General features: G+C 39.4%; 2 long non-coding RNA genes across 2 annotated transcripts in view; one reads left to right on the top strand and one right to left on the bottom strand.

The window, feature by feature from the left end:
- The window catches only part of LOC139756665 (uncharacterized), a 105,875-nt gene that overhangs the window by 75,971 nt on the left and 11,264 nt on the right, over positions 1-18,640 (top strand). The gene's annotated exons all lie outside the window — the stretch shown is intronic.
- On the bottom strand, positions 7,654-18,405 carry LOC139756794 (uncharacterized). Its single transcript, XR_011714439.1, has 2 exons — positions 18,265-18,405; positions 7,654-8,414 (listed from the first exon to the last, which is right to left on the bottom strand). It is a non-coding gene; the product is annotated as an uncharacterized lncRNA (long non-coding RNA).

Genomic DNA, 18,640 nt, shown 5'->3' with positions numbered 1-18,640 from the left:
AATTGTGGATGTCTCCATTTGCGAGAGTCTTTGACAATGTATGCGGTCTTTGTGCGTTCCAGGGAGTGTTTTACAATCTCGTTGCTTAGTCTCACAACCTTGCATGTATCTACCATGTCTTTGATCTTATGTACACACACACACACACACACACACACACACACACACACACACACACAACTTATTCCATGTATCCATTTAATCGACCAGTCCCTAAGGGAAGATGGATCTATTATGGGTTTGATCCCAGGCGGCCAGTGCAAGCTTGATCGTCAGTAACGCTAATCGCTATACCATAAAGGTGTGTGTGTGTGTGTGTGTGTGTGTGTGTGTGCTTGCTTGACTGTGTGTGTGCGCTTGCTTGACTGTGTGTGTGCGCTTGCTTGGCCTGGGCTGAAAACAACACTAGCTAAGCAAGACCCAGCTGCAAGACGCTTTCTCGTGGCAAAAACATGTCTGTTGTGCTTGGATCCTTGGTGGCTGAATGTTGTTGCCTTTTCTGGCGAGTCTGTGGAGGTTGCTCGACCAGTCACAATATTTGCGAAATGGGGCTCTTTTTTCTTTTTTTTCCTAGGAGGTATTTGTACACGTAGCTCACTGTAAACATTCCTTCGGCTCGGGAGACTGGAGCAGAGAAAGGTGGCTTGTTTTAACTGGTGCTTCAGACTGTAAACCTGTCATGGTAGTTATAAGCTGTGAGTTATCAGGTTAAGGTAGCCAAACTGTGACAAGTCACTGGTGCTCCAAACTGTATGACCTGTCAAACTGATGCCCCAGAATGTGACCTATCAAATTCGTGACCCAGAATATTTATGACCTCTCAGCTTCTAACCTCTTTCTTGTACTTAACACCCAACATGGAGATGCGCAGGACAGAAACAGACATCTCAACTCATTTACGCGACTGGTTTAGCCTTCCACCTTAAGCAGGAATGTATGGACGCCGTAGGTCGCTGGAGGGCGATGGGGCGTCACACACCACCAGAAAGAGTGAACCTCCCTCGGCCGACCATCCGTTACTCTGCTTCTATCCTCCTCACCCAAACACAACCGCCGCTTCCAAAGGCACTCACTGCGTCTTTCGTCCGTACCCTTTAACCCGGACCCGGCTCCAACTTCTTAGAGACTCGACCTTGCCTCACCTCCTTCACCAGTTATTCCTCCTCCTCAGATAAGAACGAGATGGATACGTTGGTCTGTAAACTGGACGTCGGTGTCTGCATAACAGTGTATTGTTCGTTATAAACCTGCTTGAAACACTACGGATGTATGTATATAAGCCAGTACATGAAATTTTACTCAAAATCTATTTTACAGAATTGTTAACGTAAAAGAAAATGTTTTAGTTCGTGTGACTGTTACGACAGTCGAAATTTGGATGCGATATGTCGGCTCTCACAGAGCTCCATTATAGAATTCTCGTGGTTCTAGGCGCGGCTGTGTATCCAGCGCTCTCTGGCTGCCCGCCAACATATTTCCTTCTGCATTTAACTTGTTCTTTTTTTCTTTTTTTTTTCTCCAAAGGAAGGAACAGAGGGGGAGAGGGGTGCCGGGTAAGGGTGTTCCCACAAAGACCCAGGAGGGTGAAAGGAGGGCAAGGAATAGAGTGAATTGGAGCGATGTGGTATACCGGGGTTGACGTGCTGTCAGTGGATTGAATCAAGGCATGTGAAGCGTCTGGGGTAAGCCATGGAATGCTGTGTAGGTATGTATATTTGCGTGTGTGGACGTATGTATATACATGTGTATGGGGGGGGTTGGGCCATTTCTTTCGTCTGTTTCCTTGCGCTACCTCGCAAACGCGGGAGACAGCGACAAAGTATAAAAAAAAAAAAAAAAATATTCTTTCAAACTATTCGCCATTTCCCGCGTTATCGAGGTAGCTTTAAGAACAGAGGACTGGGCCTTTGTGGAATATATATATATATATATATATATATATATATATATATTTTTTCATACTATTCGCCATTTCCCGCGTCAGCGAGGTAGCATTAAGAACAGAGGACTGGGCCTCTGAGGAAACATCCTCATCCAGCCCCCTTCTCTGTTCCTTCCTTTGGATAAAAAAAAAAAGAAAAAGAGAGGGGAGGATTGCCAGCCCCCCGCTCCCTTCCCTTTTAGCCGCCTTCTACGACACGCAGGGAATACGTGGGAAGTATTCTTTCTCCCCATCCCCAGGGATATATTTATTTTATATTTATTTTGCTTTGTCGCTGTCTCCCGCGTTTGCGAGGCAGCGCAAGGAAACAGACGAAAGAAATGGCCCAACCCACCCCCATACACAATGTATATACATACACGTCCACACACGCAAATATACATACCTATACATCTCAATGTGCACATATATTTCAACGCTCTTAACCCCGAAGGGTAATTGATTAATCCCTGAGCGGCTGCTGTCTACCACCTACTTGACGTGGAGGGTGTACGATGGTTCCACTAAGTCAAGACGATAGTGCTTCCCTGGATGGCTACAGTCAGCCACCAACTCCCTACCATTATCATTAAACCTTGCAAGGTTTTGCATTGATCCTAGGCTTGGCGGGACCACGGGATTCGCTCGCTGGTCCAAGTTCTCGAGAGTGACGCATTCGCCAACAGTTGTATATAAAACAATGAAACAATGTCAGATCTGTACCCGATTCATCTTTAAGACAGTAGCGTAGTGCGTCATCAAACCAATGTTCACTAAAACGAGTAAATTAACCTCAAACAGTGATGGACACTTTTGAGTTTAGTCACTGCTATGAGGGTCCAGTTACTTTGAAGAAAAATGTAGGTCATAATTTTTTTTTTTTCTTTGAGATATGAAAAAGAAATATCCAAAAGCGGATCAGAGTCATTAGGCCTTTAAAGTTAAAAAAGACATTTACCTTTAACACTATAACGATAAAATCCATCTAGTGTTCGCTGTGTCATTATGGTTCACGTTGATTTACTTGTGGGACTTTAAATAGTGCTAGTCATGATCACACAATTACTGTATTGAAAAGCCGTTTTCTGTGCGGTCTATTATGACCACCTGCATCAGAGGCGTCCAGTGAGCAGCACCTTTCCCACACAGGAATGACTAGGGTGAGGGATGTGTTACGTAACGGCTGGTGACTTGTGGCCTCGTAGTCTATAGATTCTTCCAGGCTTCTTATTTGGCCACGGTGAACGCTTTCCAAGGCGCTTCAGCTAAAGAGTTAAGGCACCGAAACCTTAAGCAGATGGTGGCCCTGAGGATATAATAGTACTCACTAAACTGAGTGGACAGGCGGCATCCGTCCCCTATATACCGTTCTGCGTCTTATTTGTTGACATACGTAGGTACGGAGCTTTGCATTACTAAAGGAGCCGAAGTCTCAACCTCGCGTTTCTGTCGTACAGTGTTTCGTAATCTTAATCCGGCCATAATGGATTGGCTAGCCTTATTCACATGTCCACTACCCTGCTCCTAAGGAAATGTCATCTCACTTCTCTTTTGATGGTTTTTATTGCGTAAATTCCACGCATAATCTGGAACTGTGTGAGTTAGCATTAATTTCACCCGCTTTAGAGTTGCTAGGTGGTTTATCCTGTCTCCATTTATCTTTCTTCTACTGTGGGCTGGTCGAGGGATTTGACATGTCATACCTTGTTCTACCACGACGCCAGGAAAAGATCTCGGGTTCGTCTTCTGGTTCGGCGTCAGAGAAGAGAAGACCTTCGGATCCCCACTGGTTTCACCCTCCCTCCCATTTCCCCTGGGCCTTCTGCAGTAGTCTCATGCGTTCCCTACAAGCGAAGAAACCACATGTACGTCATACTAACATTCTGATACAGCTTCGATGAAGACTTACGTGGACCACACCTGATTCAGTAGTGATTCTTTCGCACGTCAGACCTGACTTGCACCATTGGGCATTAAACAAGAAAGACACATTTATTCATTATCCATCAAATTCATTATTTCCCACTAATATTCCATGTATTAAAAAATGTCAAGATGGTTATTATGTGATGTTTAGGTTTTGTTATGTGGTTTCGTGCTTCACCTACTCGGGTTAAACAATATTAGCTATTCATAAGACCCACTTTGGGATAGGCCCTCTTGTAAGCTGGAGCAGTCTTCTTTCTTCTTTCTCAAGACCTTGGCATCATCTGCAAACTTGTTCAGTTTAGACTTCAGTCCCTCGGTTAATTCATCTTCTAAGAGTTTGAGCCATCTCTCGCTCCAACCGATTCGAGAACGCTTCTCTGAGTTCTTCGCTCCCTTTCGTTACGGCTGTTCAGTGAAGAAGTCTTCCCCTTTATTCCGTTCATATACCTCTCATATACAAGCAATTTTCTGCATCCTTTCTACTACTATATGTAGCGCAGTCCTGAGCTCCAGGATTCGTTAGAAAGGTCCTGGGTAACAACATCAGGACTCCTTCATAGGAAATTGATCCTTGGGTGAGTCTAGATTATCAAAACATTATATCTGACACGTTTCTTGCTTTATTTCATATTTTTTCTGTGTGAACGTGCGCGCGCGCATGGACGAGATTCACCCTAACGTAGGTTAAGAATTTTCGGAATATAGTTAACAACAACATGATATATGGTGTGCATACAAACACAAGGACAACACAACCACAAACGTAAAATCATTTGAAAATTATCAGCAGATGATGATGACCTTTTCCATGAATGAAGTGAACCAGTTCATCTGCTGGGCCTGTTACCAAGCTCTGTGTCATGTAGAGTTACACCAGTGTGATAGAAGTGTCAAACGATAGACCAGGGAGATGAAATATATAACCAAGACATATTTGTGTCCCTAAATATATTGTCAGGTGACCCAATTAGAGCCACAGTTCTTATATTTCCTATGATCCTATACTCTTAACAGTTTAGGGAGACGTACATGTTTCATACACCCACTCGTATGTGATAAGGGTCCGCGATCTAAATTCTTAAATTGCCATATGCATCGTAAGTACAAGGTTCGTCATGCATTACTTGGATATCCCTCGAGCCCCAGAAGCAGTAGAAGGATAGGAATCCACCAAGGCAGCACATTACCTCCTTTTTTATTCATGTGATTATCATTACGCTGGTGGCAATAGGCAAGCAAGGTCATGGCTCCCCCCCCCCCTCGGAGATGTGTTGCCAAGCTGAAAAAGTCATTGAGGAAATTAGATCGAAATGAAAAGGAAGAGATGAAATATATATCCAAGACATGTTCGTATCCCTAAATATATTGTCAGGTGAACCAATTAGAGCCACAGTTCCTATATTTCCTATGACGTCACTCGACAATCAAACGCCCTAGCTGGATTTTCTGAAGAATTTGTAAATAGTATTTAAGAATTATTCGAAATAAAATACTAGTCATCATAGGACCGTGTTGTTACAGATCCTAATATTCGTTTTCTTCCTCTACAAAAGGTTGGAGGAAGAGAGAATGTAATTCTCCGGATCTTTCTAGGGGTAACGTTAGGATTAGGCCAGAAGGAATCTGCGGACCAACTAGACAATTTTTAAAATGCCATAATTTCTTCAGCTTGCAATTTGATACCTTTAGGTATACATTAATTCATATAAAGAATTTTTATTTAGTCTTTTTCTTTTGTTTTTCACCAAAGAAAACGCGGGGAACTTTGAGGTTCCCGCTTTGCATTAATTTGCCTCATGATGCCATCGCTCACGGACGCCAAGTAATGAGTAACGCACTAAATCGCTTAACAAAGAAAAAAAAATAACAGCAAGTTGAATCGTGGCATTTTATTAGAACTGCTTTTTTCGGTGGCAGTCCTATGGCCGCCACACAAATAAATTTACAGTTCATTTATCCTGATATTGTGCGACTCATAAGGGTGTGGGTGGTGCAAACGCGTGGGGACGGTATGAGGCAACATAATCATTTGTGAGGTATTCGATAATTAATACCCAAAACTGATTTTATGGGGTCCCCTGCAGTTTCATGGTTGCACTCACCACAGAGCAAGGAAGTGAACGAGAAGGGCATCAAGTTCGCTAAGACCTTTCTATATATTTATCTATTTTGCTTTGTCGCTGTCTCACGCGTTAGCGAGGTAGCGCAAGGAAACAGACGAAAGAATGGCCCAACCCTCCCACATACACATGTATATACATACACGTCCACACACGCAAATATACATACCAATACATCTCAACGTATACATATATATACACACAGACATATACATATATACACATGTACATAATTCATACTGTCTGCTTTTATTCATTCCCATCGCCACCCCGCCACACATGAAATAAACCCCCTCCCCCCTCATGTGTGCGAGGTTGCGCTAGAAAAAGACAACAAAGGCCACATTCGTTCACACTCAGTCTGTAGCTATATATACGGTCGATTGTCGTTTTCCACGTTAGCGACGTAGGTACAGAAACAGAGGAAGAAAAGCCTCATCCATTCACATGCATCGTCTACCTGTCGTTTGTAATGCACTAAAACTAAAACTTCCCATTCACAATCAGGCTCCACAATAACGTTACTCTGCCCCAAGGTAATCTAATTCCCAGTTATCTAAAACACTCCACTTCCTACAAGTTTTCTCCATTCACACTAACACTCCAACAACCTGTAACTTTTCACTGCTAAACCTAATAATCTTGCTCTTGTTCACGTTTACTCACAACGTAATCCATTCACACACTTTCCCAAACTCGAACATCATACTCTTCAGTTTCTTTCTCACTTGGAGCTGCCACCAGTGCTGTATCATCAGCAAACAAGTGACGCATCTTCCAGTCCTAGCCCCCTTACCCTCTCTATCTAAGACCCTTGCATTCACCTCCCTCACCACCCCTGTCACTAAACAATCTAAAAATCCATGGTAACAGTACCCGTCCCTGACACAGAACCATCCTATCCTTGAACGACTTGCACTTGTCTATTCTTACTTCCTAAAGGAAAAAAAAAACTAGCAGCTTTTCTCCCAAACATATATTCACAAAACCTTACCTTGCACATGCCAGCACTGCTTCCCTAAACATATATTCTTTTCCCACTCCGATACCATCATTCAATCTCGTCTTTTGTTATTCTACACCCAATCTCTCCTGGTATCTCTTCTAATGCACACCTCTTTCCCAAGATAAGTAATTTCCACAACCATCTTCCTCCTACAAACCTTCACCCTCATTATCCACAAGGTAATGATAAGACATCCTACCAGATGCCCCTCTCAACACATTCATATCCAAGAGTTTATCCATTGCAGTCTACATAGTCCTATAATTAAATGTTCCCTTCCAATCTTTCCTACTTAGATATATAAACTTAGGTATTTATGTCCCTCTTTTTTGAACCAGGTATTCTTAATCACGCACAACCCCACAAGCTGTTCATAATCAGGTAACACGTGCTGCCCAGTTATACGTTCACCTGCCACATTATCAACTTTCGCATTCAGATCACATCAGAACATCTTTTATGGGGGTTCATAAAACTGCACATTACAATGTTTAAGCATCTGTACCGCCTATAGCATTTATAGAAGATGGGACACCTACCTGGCGGAAAAATATTTTCTTGCCATCAGTTTTCAAAACTTTGTTATAAATGGTACAGACCTTCCATAATGGGTTGCAGTACCACAGTTCATTTGTTTTACACAATGTCATATAACATATGGCCAAGTAAATTCTAACTTCATATTTCCAATTTTATTAAAAACTTGACAATTCCAATCAATAGATGGTGAGACAGACTGGAATACATTTCACAACACAGGTGATCAAACCAGAAACTGGAAATAACATCCAACATATGTGATCAAAATTATGTACTAGCATACTGATGGATGGATAACATATGAGCATGGAATAATTCTTTTAATATGAAAACTCTGCACACCATATTGAAATTAAGAATTACTGTGATGCTGATGTCAAGTAGGCACAAATATAAGACTCAGAAAAATGGCCATCCCAACTTTGTGCAATATGTGGGAAAACCAGTTTAATGAGTAAAAAGGCAAACATAACTGAAAAGTACAAGATCATTTTAAACCTAATAATGAGAGCTCTGATGCATGTTCATAGACATCAGTCACAGGAAATCATTGATAGTACAATTCCAAGTTCATCCCATCATGGATTTCATAATCTCCAATCGTGATGTGGTCCTTAAAAATTGTGTACCATTTCTTGAGCACAATCTTGTCCCAGCGTGTTCCTGTCTGTGCTGCAATAAGTTTCTTTAGGTCACCAATTGTGTCATCAGGGTTACACTTGACCCGTACTTTCTTCCCCAATCGATCGTTGCAAGTCACTTCCAACATTATGATGGGAGGGGTGGTGGAGGTGACGGTGGTGGTGTTGGGGGCGGAGTTGGTGGTGGTGTTGGTGGTGGCGTTGGAGGTGGCGTTGGCGGAGGTGTTGGTGGTGGAGAAGGAGATGGACGAGGATTGCTAGAAAAAATGAAGCCAAAAATATTGAAAAATTCATAAAAACAAATGCATCTTATATGCTTAGAAAGAATAATACCTTCCTTTTGTTAAATAATCGATAAATCATTTAGTCTAGATTATGTAAAATCTAATGAAAAGCAACTTCCAATCTAAAAATGAGTATGATTTACAATGAGGATTTTTGGTAAAATTAGTTACTATATATTTGTATTTATACAAATGCAAGAATGTTTGCCCTTCATGTGTTAGGATGGGACTTTAATACTCTAATACCTGTAATATTTACACTTACAAATACCGTACATGCTAAAAAGGGGTAAAAGCTGGATTCTGAAAGAAAGTACATTTCTTTATGAGACCTTCACATCTTTTCTATATACCATGATGGCTCTGTATTTCTATCACTCACCACAACATACATAACTGGAATCAGTGTATCTAATCTGTCTTGGAAACCATAAATTATACAAATACTTTAGGCTTCCTCAAACAAACTAGATCTGTTTTGAAGATGAAATTTCTTCACAGTTACTTTAATTATCCAAAACACTGATTCATCCTTGTATAGAGTACTGGTCTTACATCTGGGGGGATTCTGACTCCAAATAATTACATAACTGAGTTCTGTCCCAAGGCTATCTGTCTCATCAAGTCTCTCACTCTGACCTCGGAACTTGACCCACTTTGCCTCACGCCAGAGCACTGGTTCTCTTTCCCCTTTTTATATGTGCCACTACATTATATGATTACTGGACTGTGTGACCACTGGCAACACAAGGGTTAACAATTGTGATGATTCTTTCTCTCTGTACAGTGGTAAGCTTTGAAACTTTACCATCTCATGTCTTTCCTGACAGCTTCATACCTACTTCTTTTCAAAATCAGGTTTTCCACAGCCTCAAAAATGCTTCAATTTATTTTCCTCTTTCCATTTTACTTTTTTATTCTTTTAAAACTTTTCTTGATTTGCCATGAACAAAAGGCTTTTACTTATGACCAAAGCCTTCAACTATACAAAAAGGAAACTGATAATGCTGGCTGCACTGCCCTCTCCAAGAATCAGTCGCAGACCTGTGAGATTTGTGGGTCACTGTGCTAACCACTTTCCCATAGATGCTCATGCAGCAGTGTAATTGCTCATTTGTACAGTGAAGAGAGTGATCTATCTCTTAAACTTTACTCTCATACAAGTCTTAAACTTCAGTTATGCTCATTCACTGCTTCATCACTCACCTGACTCCATTCATCCAGTGCTTCTTTCCATCTTTTCCAACATGCTTCCTGCTTATCTTTATCCTATGACCTCTTTTTTTTGTTTTTTCTTAGCATTTTTGAAATAACTGTTCACTGCTGACACTGTCAATTTAATTTTGATTCTTAAGAATTATAATAATCAAGTTTCCCCTTATTCTTCTCTTTCATTGTTTCTAAATATATAGCCTCTAACCTATTGTTGTAACTCATCTCTGCTGCACCCCTCTGCACCTTATCCATCACATCTTATGTTTCTTTGCATGTGGTGACCAAACATGAGATGCATAATCTTATCTAGGTCTGGTGCAAGTTGTAAAAAGTTTACAGAATATCTTATCCATGTTAAGCTGCTTGAATTTAATTTCTATTCTAACAGATAACATGCTTCCTTAACAATTCTCCTGATGAGGTTTTGTGGCAAGACGTCAAGGGCTATGTTGATCAACACATCTTTTTTCACATATAGATTTATGTAACATCTTCTGCCGACTTACAGTCATATCTAAACCTTCTTTCACTGTGTCCCATGTTCATTAATTTCCATGTGCTTAGGCTGAACTTCAGTAACCTTGTATCTGACCAACCCTTGAGCTTGTGTAAGTCCCTCTATACGCTGATGCAATCCAGCTCATTTCTTACTTCTCTCATAACTATAGCACTACCTGCAAAAATATCCGACTTCAGCCAATGGCTACCCCAGCCCACCTAGAAAATGTTCCTCTAGACTGTGTCATCTCTTTTGCACTAAGATGATCTTTAATTCACCATAAGAATCTTCCCTTTCTGCCTGCCAAGAGAATCAAGTTTCTTTATAACCTTTATGACAATGTCAAGTGCCTTTTGGCTGTCCAAGAACAAAATCCACCTATCCATATTATTTTGCCTAAAATAGTGCTCAATCTGCTGTATGAGTTTAAAAAATCAGTTATGAATGTCGTTGATTTTTTCTCGTAACCAATGTTTCCTCTACCTTACATAATCTCACCCTTGTGAATAATCATCATTTTGCTTTATGTGTGCATTTTCTAGTGTTTTACTTGTGCTTACAAGATATCTTGTTTGTAATTCAATGCAATTCCCCAAAACATGTTCTTGAAAACAGGCATGACATTCATCCCTTCCGCTCCCTTAGCACTACACCCTCTCTTTTTTTTAATATTTCTAGTGGTCTGCCAGGTGTTTCTGCAAACTCCTTTAATACATATGGATAGTTTTAATCATGCCTATGCACCTTATGTGGATTAAGATCCTTCAAGAGACTACTTATGCTTTTCAAAGCTTTACTACTATCCATGTACTCCTTCCCATCCCACCTCATTCATGTTAAGAGTTCCAGAGTCATCTAATGTGAACACAATTTTCAACCATTCAGTTTCCTAAAAATTTTCTCACCTTCTTCACACCAAACCTTCCCTGTGAATTCCTCAGTGCAATTAGCTGCTTTTAGACAGTCTACTGACAAATTTATGGAACAGCTTCACATTTTCACCAAGCTTGTCTACAGTTATTTCTAAACTTTCTGTGCACATCCTTACTTACTAACTGTGTCTGTTCTTCATTATCTAGCACATTTCAAAGGCTAATTGGCAGTTATGCCAAATGCAGTTCCTCCATAGCATATGCCTATGTCTTTTGGGTCTTTGATATCTTTAATGCACACATATAGGTATCTTTAATTCACCCGTATAGAGTTACTGGACTCCAACTGATTGAGATTATACTACAAGTGAAAAGGCACCCTCGACCAAGGTTGTTTCACTGTCAGTTGTTGAAACGGGCTAGAGTGGTTAAAAAATTCTCACTTCCTGTCCCTGCTACTGGAGCAGCAGAAACCCATAGAAGTAGGGTCCTGGGTAACACCAGGATAAAATAATTTCAACCATATCTCTCTCTTCTGACTTCCTCTCTCTAATCAGTCCCAATGATACTCAAGTACTAACACTCATTACAGATTTCACCAAATTTTCTATAATACTGATCAATGTTCCAACTAACAACTTCCATTTCCCAGTTTATGTTCACATAGAAAGTATTAAGCTCTACATGCTTACCACAAACATGTGTCTTCTAAAGAGTCTCATTTCCACTCTGATCTTTAATATCCTCACAATCCACACAGCCACATTCAAGCACTACATGACTATCCAAATAGGCTATCATATCTCCATGTTGTTTGCACTATATGGGCTCAATCTCTTGAACCTTTTCTACTTTCATAAGACTTTCAAGGTTTCTTTATACAGTCCACATTCGCTTTCTCACGCCTTGGTTCATTCCGTTCATTCCATTCATCCATCACTCTTATACAATTGAAATACTTCTTTACACCATTTCTAATAACAATTTTAAGTTGAGGCTTCTGGTTGTTCAATCCTTGCATCTTTTAAAGAAATGTTCTCTCTATTCAAGCTGGTTTGAAAACTTAAAGGTTGTAATCAGAACATCCCTCATTAGCATTTCCCTGTAACTCATCAATCATGACCATGACCTTACATGGAACAGGACCATTCTACAGCCTGCTTATGTCTTTTCTTGTCCTTTCAATGCAAGTCCTCCTCTCAACCACATTTCACTGGTGTTGAGGCTAAAGTATCACCTGCTGAGAACATACACTTTTGAACTCATCATTCTGTTCCCCATGTATTTTTCCTCATCAGTAATTCTTACCTTTGAATCCTTCAAGCTGATTAGATGCTCTTTAACTGACACTATACTCCTGATAAATTAATGGATGAGCTTTGAGCCTTGTCCACAATAACTTTTCAAACTTTTTTCTATTCCTCCTTCCTTATCAGGCAACACTTGTTCTTTGCTCTCTTGTACCTTTCAAATGCTGGCTGGCTGTTGTGCTGCCAATATTTTCATAGTAAAACTCTATGCTCTTTTTCTTTTTGAATCTATTTTTCAATCCAAAGCTCTCCCTTTTAGTCCTCTGTCTCTGTTTATTACCAACGGGACCTAAGTATTAACCTGTTCATTAGACATTTCGTAAAACTATGAAATTTCATCTCCTGTAAAAAAATCTTATCTCTGTTTAGTCCCCACAAGTGCATCTCTATGAATTTTAAATTCTTTCTAATCTCCTTTCCATGTCCGTAACAGCCATGCATTCACACTAAAGCAGTAATGTACATGATCACTTTTCCCCATGCTGAGTATCATATCTGATATTTTCTGTTCAGATGTTACTAATGGTGTCTCTGCCTGTCTGACTCCAGTGCATTCTGAGACATGATGATACATAAACTTTTCCTGTGTACATTCTAAGAACTTATATGTCCTTGCCTGTCTCTAAGATGATCTAAATATTTCCAGTCTATTCTCTAAAACTTAAATCCTACAATATTATTCCTTCACGCTCTCTAAAAAGTGCAAGTCTTGCTACTTTCTACACCATCTTGATTGTGCCCTAATTACTGGTGTTCAATATTTGTTTTGTTCATTAAGTTCTTTGGGATATTGTAAGTCTTTAACATCATCATACATGCTTTTTCTAAAGTTATTTTTACTAACAGGTAATGCTTTAATCAATTATCCAACAGTATTTTTGAGCATTAAGTTGTCTTTACCAAGAAAGCCAGTCCCCCTCCTCCTTTGTCTTCTCTCTCTTTCCATACTATATGTATCTCTCCAGAAAAATTTGGTTAGTCTCATCCCTTTCATAAGCTCTGTCTCTTCAACAACATCCGATTTGATTTCTCCAATTGGTACTTACATACCACCTCTTTAGTCTGACACTAGCACTGCTTAGTGTGTGTGTGTGTCTTAATTACTTTCTGTGTGTTACAAAGAGAGAGTTTTACAGTTGTGTTGCCCAGTCTCTTAACCTTGTGTATACATGTACCATGTCTTTGCTCATTTGTGTATACACACACACACAGAGGTGTTACTGGACTCCACCTGCTCTAGCTTACACACGAGTGAAAAGTCACCTTTAATAAGACTGTATCATCAGGAGTGTGGTCTCATCCAAGAACTTTTCACTCCAAAGGAGGCCACCATTTCTCTACTATTGGCAGTGGAATAGGTTTTGAGCTGTAGGAACTCCTGGAAGAGAGACCCTGGAGTGACTCCAGGACCCTTTCAAGAAAAGTGGGGCATCTATAAATGTATGACACACACACACACACACCAGCCTAAACGAGGTACCTACTTATCAAATAACCCCATATGTGTGTAATTATCTAATATGACGAGGGAGTTTTACACTCACATGGCTCCAGCTCTTGTATGTTTTTTACTCCTGTGCAACCTTTCAAACTTCAGTGCGCTTTCCACATTTACCACATTCTCATTCGGTTTGTTCCACTCATCTACCACTCTTGTACCATAAAAGAATGTTTCATCTTTATTAATATGATCCCTACTTTATTTCTATTTTGTCCTCTGGTTGCTCTATCCCTTTATCTTTCAAAAAACTGTTAACTGTCTCCAACCAACATCAATCTGGTTTAAAAATCTAAACATTATGACATGTCACACCTTACTCTTCCATGGTGGGCAAACTTAGTAATCTAGCTTGTAACTCAGCTTTCTTAACTCTAGTATTATCTTTGTTGCCCTCCGCAAGACCTCCTCTATTGCTCTTTGTGCATCTTCAATTGTAGTGACTGAACTTTAAAAACATACTCAAGTTCGGCCTTATGCAGAACATGAACAGCTTGTTAAATATTTCCGTATCTACATACTTGAAACCTATTCTAATACTTAGCACCAAACAGTTTGTCTCCTCCGAACATGGGACTCTGGATATAGGTTAGGGGCAAAGTAAGTCCTAAGTATTTGCCACACAGATTCCTGCAGCTTATCTCCTACATGATAATCATATTAAATCCCTCTTCTACCATGACCCATCCACATTACATTTACTCAGGATGAACTTTAACATCCAAGTATCAGACAAATTTTGGAATCTGTCAGGTTCACCTTGTAAGGTGATGCAATCCACATCAGCTTCCACTTCCCTCAACCTTTGCATCATCCATAAACATATTTATGTAGGATTCCAATCTTTCTGTCAAGTCATTCACACTAATCAGGACGACCAAATCCAAAACTGAGCCCTGCAGCATGCCACTGGTGACTTTCAACCCATTTCAAGACAATCCCTAGCATGCATCCTTTGTCAACTTCCTTCAAGTTTATCTTCCATCCATCTTAATGGTCTCTCCCTTATTCCTACCTGAAAATCCACCTTCTTTACCAGCCTCCTATGTGGTACGGCATCAAAAGTTTTCTGGCTGTCCATATACAAACATCCAACCAGCCTATCCTTTCATCAAAGACAGAGTTCACTCTCTTCTAGAAATCTAAGAGGTTTGTTACTCATAACCTCTTTTCCCTAAAACTGTGGTCTCTCACTTTAATCAAAATCTCCTCTGTAGTAAGTCATCCATTTTGTTTCTGATTAAATTCCTGGTAGGTCACCATGGGCCTTTAGACAAGCTAGTTTGACAATGAATGGAATGTAAACCAATTTGTTTTATCACCACATCCCACCATCACCATAGGTAAGTTTGTGACTGTTTCCACAATGTATAAGGGGAATCCTCTATTCTTACTTGTTTTTTCACTATTTCCATTCAATTGTATTTTGTATGTTTTGAAGGGTATTTTGCCAAAATTCCAAGTTTCATTTTTTGTTTGCTCCAGTTGCTCTGATGAAAGGGGTACAGATGCCAGGTTCTGTTTAAAATGGATAGATGGTTAGATATATGACACCACTTTAACAGCTTGCTGAGTTAAGTCTTATCAGTGGACACTTTTCTTTAATGTAAAATCGTTAATGAAATACTCAAACAAATGAAAAAAATATATCTATTATGAAGTTATGTAAGTTTTTAAACTGGTGCAACACAAATTAAAAAAAAATCCATTATGAATATTCCACTTGAGATTTATGTGCTATATTATCATACAATATTTCACTGTACTACTCCAGCAATTTTCTAACAAGATAAATTATAAAAACGAAATCAGAATACATTAGGTTTGGTGGTGCCACTCACTACCTTACTACCAGGAAGTCTGAAACTTTAAGATCTGTAACTGAAGACTGAAATTTAGAGATTTCAACAGAGGAATGATGATCAGTGACATAAATGAAATAAACTTAGTTCATCCTTACAGAAATTAAATTATTGAACTGGATTGAGAAATTAAAATAACTGCACTCATGAAAGTGAAAAACAGTAAGAGAAAACGTGTTCTCCATATGCTTTCTATAACAAAACATATATCATACAATAGAGAATGTTGTGTTTACTGTACGTGAAAAATTCCAAAACTGCAAAAAATAGATAACATTTTCCCTCTTTTAAATTATATACGCATTCATACCATGCGTCTCACAATGGAGGGATGAAATATTGCTCTGGAAATTGTGGTACCATGAAAACAAAGGTGTATAATATTTGTAAGAGCACAGAAAGTGTGTTCTGAAATTATGTTTTCAGCTTTGTCCTTACAGCACATGCACTTGGAATGCAAATATCCTCATAAGATGAAATAACAACAATAATTAGGTCCAGTAAGTAAATAACCTTTATTTACGAACATTATATAATACATACATCACCTATACTTGACAGGTCAAACAACCCAAAATCAGAAAATCCCACAATCCTAAAAGGTTCCTGTATCTATAGGTCGTACCCCCTTCTATTTCATTATCATTGTTCAACAAAAATATATGGTAATTATCAGCATTGTCTTAGGAGCACCCTGCAGTAAAACACTTATAATGACAGTCTTAGGATGTGTTTCAGCATTTGATATAATCACAGGATTATTTTCCCTTAAACATACTTTAGATTTCTGGTAGTTCAATCGCAAGCTGATCCATCGTGCAAAGACAAGCTGAGCTTAACATAGCTTTAAGCATTTCATAAAATAAACTAATAAGGTGAGACTAGGTTGGATAAATTAAGTGGAAAAATAAAAATCCCGACACACCTTGACCTAATCTCGCTACATTTCCTGAAGAGATTTGATCTCATCTTCATAAACTTCAAATGATCTTTTGTGAGAATTTCATTTATCACAACTTTATTCCACAGGAAGAGTAGGTCATTACTCAAATTTTGTGGTTCAGAGAAACCAAATACTTACCCCATACCTGATTTAGAATATTTACATAACCTGACTAAAGTTCCAGCTCACTCACCTAGAAAAATCCACTTTCCCTGAGTTATAAGTTCCAGTTTTACATTACCATGCTATAACTTTGGAATTTGATTCATTTTGTTTTGCAATGGAAGTTTAGTGTTTAAAGAACATAAAGGTGGCAGAGATTGCTTTGAATAATTTTTTATCCTACAACCTCAAATAAATCAATAGTGGTGAGGGTTATAAAGATCAAGGAAAAATGAGGTTAACTATCACAAAAAGTAGGTGAAAGAGACAGAAAAAACAAAAATCTTAAACCTCATGTAAGTTCCCCTGGCAGCCGAAATTTACCATATTTTCATTATCATATCAAGTATAAGCGATTGATGTGGTTATGTGTTTATGATTAGTTTCTGCCCGCTGAGCATGTTCACTTCCTGATTGTGTGTACTACAAGAGTTTGCTTCATCCCAGCAAAAGCAAGCACTTCCAGCAAATGCAACAAACACTACTCCTGTTCCTAGATTTCAACTATGATGTTGAAATTTACAGTAATATCTACTGTTGTGGGAATAACTGGTGAAATCTTCCTGAGTATTCTACCCCCAGAGCTCAGACTGGGGCCATGCTACTGAGTCGAGACCTTGGTCGACAATGCTGTTGGAAGCTGGAGCCCACAGGCCTATGTAGCCCCCATAGCCTGACTAGTCTGGTATATTTTGTGAATAATTGTCCAGGACATTCTTAAACTTCTCTACTGTGCATCCCATGGTGTTTCTGATGATTTCAGGCAAGGTGTTGAAGAGTCTTGGGCCCTGGGGGTTTATGGTGTTCTCTCATATTGTGCATATCACATCTTTGAATTTCAAGTTACATATATTTTCATAAGTTCTGCTGACTTTTAGAAATGCTTCACCGTTCTGATTTTATCACCACGTTTTTCCTGATCTTCACAGTCCTCACCATCACTGTTTTTGTCACGATATAAATGAACATGCTCCAAATCACACTCTGCCACACTCAATCTAATCCCTACATTACAAATTCACATCAAACTCACTCATATTTCAAAGCTAGCAGTGTTGAGGTGCTAAACTGGAACTATACCTCCTGACTTTAATCAGAAGTTCAATCAAATCGCTCCAAGGTATATTCCAACATTAAGAAGCCAATCCTACCCTAGGTTGGGATGTTCTGGTTATCTTCCATGGTATAGCATCACATTTTCCCTCCTCATCTTCCAAGCCCTGGCCTCATCTCTTGAGTTATTAAGGTTTAACTGGATAACCATCACCGTCAATATACACTCGGCTACACATAAATCATTCCAGTGGATAACTGGATAGCAACTCAAGCCGCTGAAAAGGGCAACGCTCGATTCCTCCTTTTTTTTTTTTTTAAGCTCTCGGTAATAAAGCCGCACCGATACACTCGAACCATGCACCCAGCTGGTGTGTCCCCAACCCTTTAGGAGAAACAGCATTTTTACCTGGAGTCAATGAGTCCGTCGCTGTTTCCGGAAATATCAGCGTTAGTGATGGTGAGTGGCGATCATCTGGCAGCTTCGATGGAGGATGTAAACAACGTCGCGTTCGAGAGTGACATCTTCTTCCGGGAAGACCATCACCCGCGAATTCATTAACCATCATAGCAATACACTGTAAAAAAAAAATTACATATATATCCCTCTCCTTTTTCCCTCCATTGTCTACCTCTCTCTTTGATTTTTTGAACTTATTTCCAGAGGGGACAACTTTTCTGTTGTTATTTTCTATGAGAGGAATTGTCAAAGAAAACTATATATATATGTAAATGGGTAACATCCTTGTACTGTATATACACATCGACGATTCTCAGTGATTTAT

This window comes from Panulirus ornatus, chromosome 23 (genome assembly GCF_036320965.1).
Source record: "Panulirus ornatus isolate Po-2019 chromosome 23, ASM3632096v1, whole genome shotgun sequence".
In the NCBI taxonomy this organism is placed as follows: Eukaryota; Metazoa; Arthropoda; class Malacostraca; order Decapoda; family Palinuridae; genus Panulirus; species Panulirus ornatus.
Note: the sequence above shows the minus strand (reverse complement) of the source record. Positions and strands in the feature narration are given on the sequence as shown.